Genomic DNA, 7,181 nt, shown 5'->3' on the forward strand with positions numbered 1-7,181 from the left:
CCAGGGAGCACTCAGGTCACCCTAGAGGCTGCTGGACGGCCTGCAGAGCTGTACGCGGGTGTCCCTGAATTGTGCCTGGTACGCCAGTCCGGTCAGCTGTGGTCCTGAGAATGGCTCTCCACGTTGCCAAGACTCAGAACCGTCTGCAGAGGAAGGGGACTTAGGGAACAGGGCGTGGAGACCCCCTGCAGCTTCCCAGCCAGTGACCTTCTCGCCTGTCCAGGTCCTAGCTGCAAGAACAGTCCTTGCCTTCAGAGAGCTTCTGGTTTCTTGAGGAAATCGGGATTTTCTCATCCATAAAAAGGGGGGGGACAGCCTGAACCTGGAGTTGTGGGCGGACTCAGTGGAGACCTGTGGGGTTCAGCACAGCACCTGGCTTGTGGTGAGCACTCAGAATGGATCAGCTGGGTACGGATGGTGGGGATTTCTGTAGGGTCTCCCCCAGCCAAAGGTTTTGGGAGAGCAGGGTCTTACCATGGGCTTAAGGACGGCCAGGAGCTTCCCAACCAGCAGGGAGGGAAAGCCGTTAATGGGCATTTTCCTGGGAAGGTGTCCAGATTCTCAAACAGGTCTGTGACTCAAGATAAAACCCATCTGCATGGAGAGAAGGAAGCCCCCCCCCCCCGCCCCTGCTAAGCCATACAAGAATGACCGATCAGGTGAAATCAAGTGATTTCTGAGCACCTACTGTGTGCTCAGCTCTGCCGCCTGCAGCAGGAGACCGACCGTCTCAGCCTGGAGATGCTCTGGAGACCCCAAGAGACCTGGATGGGGAAGTAAGTGGTGAGCGACGATTCTGGGGGCTTGAGAGGTGGCCTCCTGCTGGGGGGCACAGGGCTGGCCCAGAATCAGGATCTCAGACACCAGAATGCGTGATGGCCAGCAAGGAGCAATCCCCTTTTTAGGGATCAATAGATGCCAAGAAGTATTTGGCAGAATCCAACAGCTTTTCTTACTAAACTCTTAAGTAAAATCAGGATAGGAAGAAACCGTCTAGACGAGCGTGCCTTGAACTTGATGCAGGAAATACCTGGCAGATCTTGTTAACGTGCAGTTCTGGTTCTCTCTGCAGGACCGGAGAGTCTGCCTCTCTGATGATCTCCCAGCGACGCTGAGGCCGGACAGGCACCGGCAGCAAATGGCACATTAAGTGGAAAATTACTAAAACCATTAAAAGCCGTTGTAACCAGGATCAAGCTGTGGGTGCCCCTCGTGGGGCTCCAGCTCCTGGAAAAAACAGCAAAGTGAAATTTGTAGTATAAAAACTAGGAGACAGTGACGCTCTAGTTGGAATATCTACGAGTCAGTGGTTGGGTATAAAATCTGCAAACAGTCAACAGCAATAATCAGTTAGAAGTGGAAAAAAAATTAAAAATTCTGTGCATCATAGTGTAAAACCAGCAAGATCTAGGAATAGATTTAACAAGAAAGATTCAGATTCAAATGAAGAATGATTTTTTAAAAATACTGAAAGACGAAAACAAAAAATTGGACAAAATATCTGGGTAGGAAAATGTAAAGATATTTAGCCATTTATTCATTCATTCATTTAACAGAGAGAGAGAGACAGCCAGCGAGAGAGGGAACACAAGCAGGGGGAGTGGGAGAGGAAGAAGCGGGATCCCAGCGGAGGAGCCTGATGTGGGGCTCGATCCCAGAACGCCGGGATCATGCCCTGAACCGAAGGCAGACGCTTAAGGACTGAGCCACTCAGGCGCCCCGATATTTAGCCTACTTAAATAGAGATTTAATTAACTTCCCCCAAAGAAACCATGCTTTTAAAACTATGGCAAAATGTTTTTAAAATTAATATGTAAGGAAAATGTGTAGCAATTGCTAATAATATATATCTTTTAAGTTTAACGAGGGGGAACTTTCTGCACCGGACGCTAAAACTTACCGTAGAGCTATGGTAATCAGGACAGCAGGGGGCGCCTGGGTGGCTCAGCTGGCTAATCCTCTGCCTTCAGCTCAGGTCAAGATCCCAGGGTCCTAGGATCGAGTCCTGAGTCAGGCTCCCTGCTCAGTGGGGAGCCTGCTTCTCCCTCTCCCTCTGCACCACCCCCACTACTCCTGCACTTGTGCTCTCTTTCTCAAATAAATAAATAAAATCTTAAAAAAAAAATCGGGACAGCATGGCTTTGCCACGGAGATAGGTCAGTGAAAAATAATAGAAAAGTCCAGAAAACATTCTGAGTGTGTGTATATCTGTGTTCATATCTGATCAAAATGGCATTTTTTTAAATTGGGAGAGTCAAGGAAGGCTCGTAATATGCAGAGTTGGTCATCTGGTTGGAAAAAATAATTCTACTTATAATTGTATGCTAAAATAAACTCCAGATGGGTTAAAGAGCTAAGTGTAAAATAGCCCTCCACTGGCCACAGGGAGGTGGAGGAAGAGGTCGGTCACTCGGGGTGCTGGGCGGGAGGGAGCGCAGGTGCTTACATCGGGAAGACCCCTCGGAGAGACCGTACGTCCGGGGCGGACTGATCTGGACCACAGGTGGCTTCTGTTGTCGGACTGGGGAAAACTTGATGGAGTGCGTCCGGGGTCAGCGAGGGACCCGCCTCACATTTATTGCTGGTGCGGGCGCTGCCACGTATTTGTGGCAAGCGGGCAGCTGGCCTCTCTGAATGATGCACATACCACGTATTCGCCTGCGTGTATGTGCAAAGAACAGTCTAGAAGGACACATGCTCGTCTGCTGACCGTGGCTGCCTCGGAGGAGGGGCGGGGCGAGGTTTGCGCGGCGTTGACGGTAGAGGTGTGTGCGTGGCTTTGCACCCAGCAGTTCCAGTTTTGGGGTTCGCAGCAGTGAAGGACAACGGTCTGTTTTCCCTAAGCGGCCGGTCGGCGTGGGGGGCGTTTATCCGACCGGGTAGTTACCGGCTGTGCCGAAGCACCAGGAGGAGGGAGGGCGCTGGGCACGACTGAACCGTCGAGTGACCGCGGAGGGACGGGCCGGGGGGCGTCGCTCGCGTGGGGCATCGAGGTGTCTGCCCTGAACGTGGTGAAGAAAGGCTTTCCCGAGGACCGTGGGGGTCCGTGAGGAAGTGCATGGAGACACTGCCAGCCTGCACCCCCAGGGGGCTGTGTCATTCTGCGTCCCCCCAGCAGTGCCGGGGCGCCCCCCCCCAACCCGGCGTCTGTCCGTCTGTAAGTGGGAGCGCTGCTCCTGGTGAGACCGCTGCCGGAGTGAAACCGTAGTGGGGACAGTGTGACTTGAACCTGCGTCTCCGATGACGGTGCTCAGCGGCCGTTCCCGCATCTCCCTGGGAGGTGCCTGTACCAGACTTGTGCCCTCTTGTGCGTGGACTGTCTTCTCGTCGAGGAGAGGAGAGGCCTGTCGTCCCCTGTTCCCGCTCTGGGGGGTCACCTGGTGAGAACAAGGTCTCAGTTGTAATACGTACAAATGTATCTTCTCCTTTACGGATAACGCCTTTTGTGGCTTTAGAAAAATTCCCCTCCCGAGGTCATGAAGATAGTCTCTTCCGCTGTCTTCTAGATCCAGAAGCTTTACTGGTGGTGTGTTTTCACCCCTGGGTCTGTCACCTGCCTGCAGCAGACTGCGGAGGTCCCTTTGTCTGCCTTGTTCCCCGTTACACTCTGTTACCGGGCCTGACGGGAAGGTCAAGGCCTCCCGCCTTCTTTGAGGGTCTCGGCCGTTTAAAATCATTTGTATTTACAATGAACTTCGGCATTAACTTGTCAATTTTCACCGAATAAAGATTGGATTTTGACTAGATTGCTTTAAATCTACAGATTAATTTGGGAACAGTTGATGTCTTTACAGTGCTAACTTTTCCAACAAACATAGCACATTTCCTTATTTGTTTAGGTCTTTAAAACATTTCCCTCTGATTTTGTAGTCTTCTGGGCACTACAAATTTGTTAGTTAGATACTAACTACAATTTGTTCGTATCTCTGGGTATTTGATTTGATGGTACTATAAATGTCATTTTAATATTTTTCCTTTGTTCCTTGCCGGTAGACAGAAATACAATTGATTCGTGGTTGTTGACTTCGTATCCAGCGATCTAAGTTCAGTTATTCTGATAATTTATCTGTAGGTTCTGTTGAATTTTCTATTTATACAGTATTATCTATGTGTAACGAGTCTTCCTTCCCAACCCTCACCCCTTTGTGTGTGTGCGTGTGCGCGCGCGCCTGCCTTCCCGCACTGGCCTGGACCCCAGAACAACCCTGGGGAGAGGTGCCAACAATGGCAGCCTTACCTTTCTCCTAGTCTCAAAAGGCAGACTTTCAACAGTCTGTCGTTTACAAATAATGATAAGCTTTTTCAGATTAAGGAAGTACCCTTCCATTACTAGTTTGCTAAGAGTTAAAAAAAAAATCGTGCGTGGATATTACATTTTACTAAATTACTTTCAAGTATCCTCTGAGAAAATTATTATTTTTTAAAAAAGGTTTTATTTACTTATTGGACAGAGAGACAGCCAGCGAGAGAGGGAACACAAGCAGGGGGAGTGGGAGAGGAAGAAGCAGGCTCATAGCGGAGGAGCCTGATGTGGGGCTCGATCCCATAACGCTGGGATCATGCCCTGAGCCGAAGGCAGACGCTTAACGACTGAGCCACCCAGGCGCCCCCTCTGAGAAAATTATGATTTATTTTGCTATTGTTGTGAATTAGTATTGATTTCCAAATGTTAATGTAACTTCTCACTCCTAGAATAAATCCATCTTAATATGATGTATTTTCTTTTATGATTTTATTTATTTGAGATAGAGAGCAGGAGCAGGGGAGCAGAGGGAGAGGGGGAAGCAGGCTCCCTGCTGAGCGGGGAGCCCGACGCGGGGCTCGATCCCAGGACTCTGGGATCCTGACCTGAGCAGACGCTTAACTGACTGAGCCACCCAGACGCCCCGATGTATTATCCTTTCTACGTATCACTGGATTCAGTTAGTGGTTTGTGTAGGAGTTTTGCATCTGTGTTCATGAGTGAAATGGTCTGTCGTTTCATTCTTGTGATGGTTTTGGTATCAGAGTTTTGTTGGCCTCGTCATAAGAGTTCGGAAATGCTTCTCATTTTCTTCTTTTTTTGGGAAGTGGTCTGTAAGATCACTGTCCTTTCTTCCATGTCCCTGAGAGAAGTGTGTTAAAACCTCCCGCCAGGATCAGAGATTTGTCTGTTGCAACAGAAGTTGGCTTTTGCCTTAGATATTTTGAGACTCTGTAATTAGGTGCATATAGATTTAGAAAGTAAGTCTTTTGGTTGAATGTACTTCATATGTTGTCAAGTGTATATTTGTAACCCTGGTAATACCATTTGCTTTAACGCCTACTTCTTCTGCTGTTAATAACAGCTATGCTAACTTTTGGGGGGGGCTGTATTTGTGGAGTGTATCTTTTTCCAATTTTTATTTTCAACCTTTCTGTATCATGACGTTTTAGATAAATACATCCTGTTAGCGGCATGTATGTTAAAAAAAAAATAGTCTGATGGCCTTTCAACTGGAGAATTTGGTCCATTTAGGTTTTTTTTTTTTTTTTAATATTTTTTCAAGTCCTCTCTACACCCAACGTGGGGCTTGAACTCACAGCCCCAAGATCAAGAGTCATGCGCTCTACCGACTAAGCCAGCCAGGCACCCCTATTTATGTAGTTTGTTTATTTATTTAAAGGTTGTGTTTATTTATTTTAGAGAGTGTGCGCACGCACACTGAGAGGGAGGGAAAATGAATCTGAAGCAGACTCCGCACTGAGCACGGAGCCCAACTCGGGGCTCAATCCCATGACTGTGAGAGCGTGACCTGAGCTGAAACCAAGAGTCGGACACGTAACCGACTGCGTCGCCCGGGAGCAACTAGGAAATGGGTTTGGCGTGTCTGGGTGGCTCGGTCAGTCTAGCTCTTAGTCGGATGCTGAGCGGGGAGTCTGCATGAAGATCTCTCCCTCTGCCCTCCCCCCTCCCCCCACTTGCACGTACATGCTGTCTCTCTTCTCAAGTAAGTAATTCTTAAAAAAATGCGTCTGGGGGGGGTTTGGGTGACTCAGTCGGTTAAGCATCTGACTCGGCTCAGATCTTAATCTCAGGGTCGTGAGTTCAAGTCCCGTGTCGGGCTCCATCGCTGGGTGTGGAGCCTACTTAAAACGTGTTCGGGTCTGAATCCCACAGTCCTACCATTTGCTTTCTCCTGGTTCCACCTGTGCTATGTTTTGTTCTCTCGCCTTTTGTGCTCCTTCAAGATCAGCTGTTGATATTCCATTTCTTCCTGTTAGCTTGGCGATTAGACATCCTTTTGCATGTTAGTGGTTCCCTAGAGATTGCAACCTGCATTCCCTTTTCAAAGCCAAATGTTCTCAGTACTTGTATCTTCTTCCTAGATAATTCAAGAACTAATTCAAGCACACCTCCATGCCTCTCCTTCCTGAGCCCACACCATTGTTAGGTATGTTGATTCTCTGTATTTTAAAACTCTAAGATGAGACATTCTTGCTTTATACAGTTGATGCTTATTTACGTTTATCCACATATTGGCTGTTTTTTGTTTATTCCTTCTTGCACATTGGACCTTCCATTTGGGATTATTTTCCTTCTGCCTGAAAACAATTTGTTTTTTCTTAATGTACGTCTGAGGATGAATTCTGCTTTAGGCTGACAGTATCTTGACTTTTACCTTCATTCTTGAAAGCTCTTTTGAGTGGAGGTAGAATTTTGGTTTGTTGTTTTCTTTCAGGACTTGCAGATCTCCTTCCGTCGACCTCTGTCCCTTGCTTCTGTTGTAGCTTTGAAGCTAAGGTGCCCTTTTCTTCTCTGTCTGCTTAAAGATGTTCTTTTTGTCTTTGGTTTTCAGAAATTTAACCGTGCTGTGCTTAGATACATATTTCTTCTTAATTATCCTGCTTGGGATAAGGCTTCTTGAATCTAGGGCTTGTTTTTTTTTTTTTTAACTCAAGGACCAATCAGGAGACATAAACAATGGAGTAATTTGAACAGAGGAGGATTAATATAAAGGATTATGAACTACGACAGGAGACAACTAGGAAGGTAGAGAATGATACAAGTTACACTAGGGCCGAAGGTGAATAGCCAAGGAAGGCAGATGTAGGCGGGCCCAACTCCCAAGGCTGGGATTCAGAAGTCCCTGGGGAGGGGTGGTTGTGAAGAAACTCACTGTGCGCACAGCCCAGACCGGAGCTGGGTCAGGGCTGGGTGA

The sequence above is a fragment of the Ursus maritimus genome, unplaced genomic scaffold, assembly GCF_017311325.1.
Source record: "Ursus maritimus isolate PB19 unplaced genomic scaffold, ASM1731132v1 scaffold_17, whole genome shotgun sequence".
Lineage (NCBI taxonomy): Eukaryota > Metazoa > Chordata > Mammalia > Carnivora > Ursidae > Ursus > Ursus maritimus.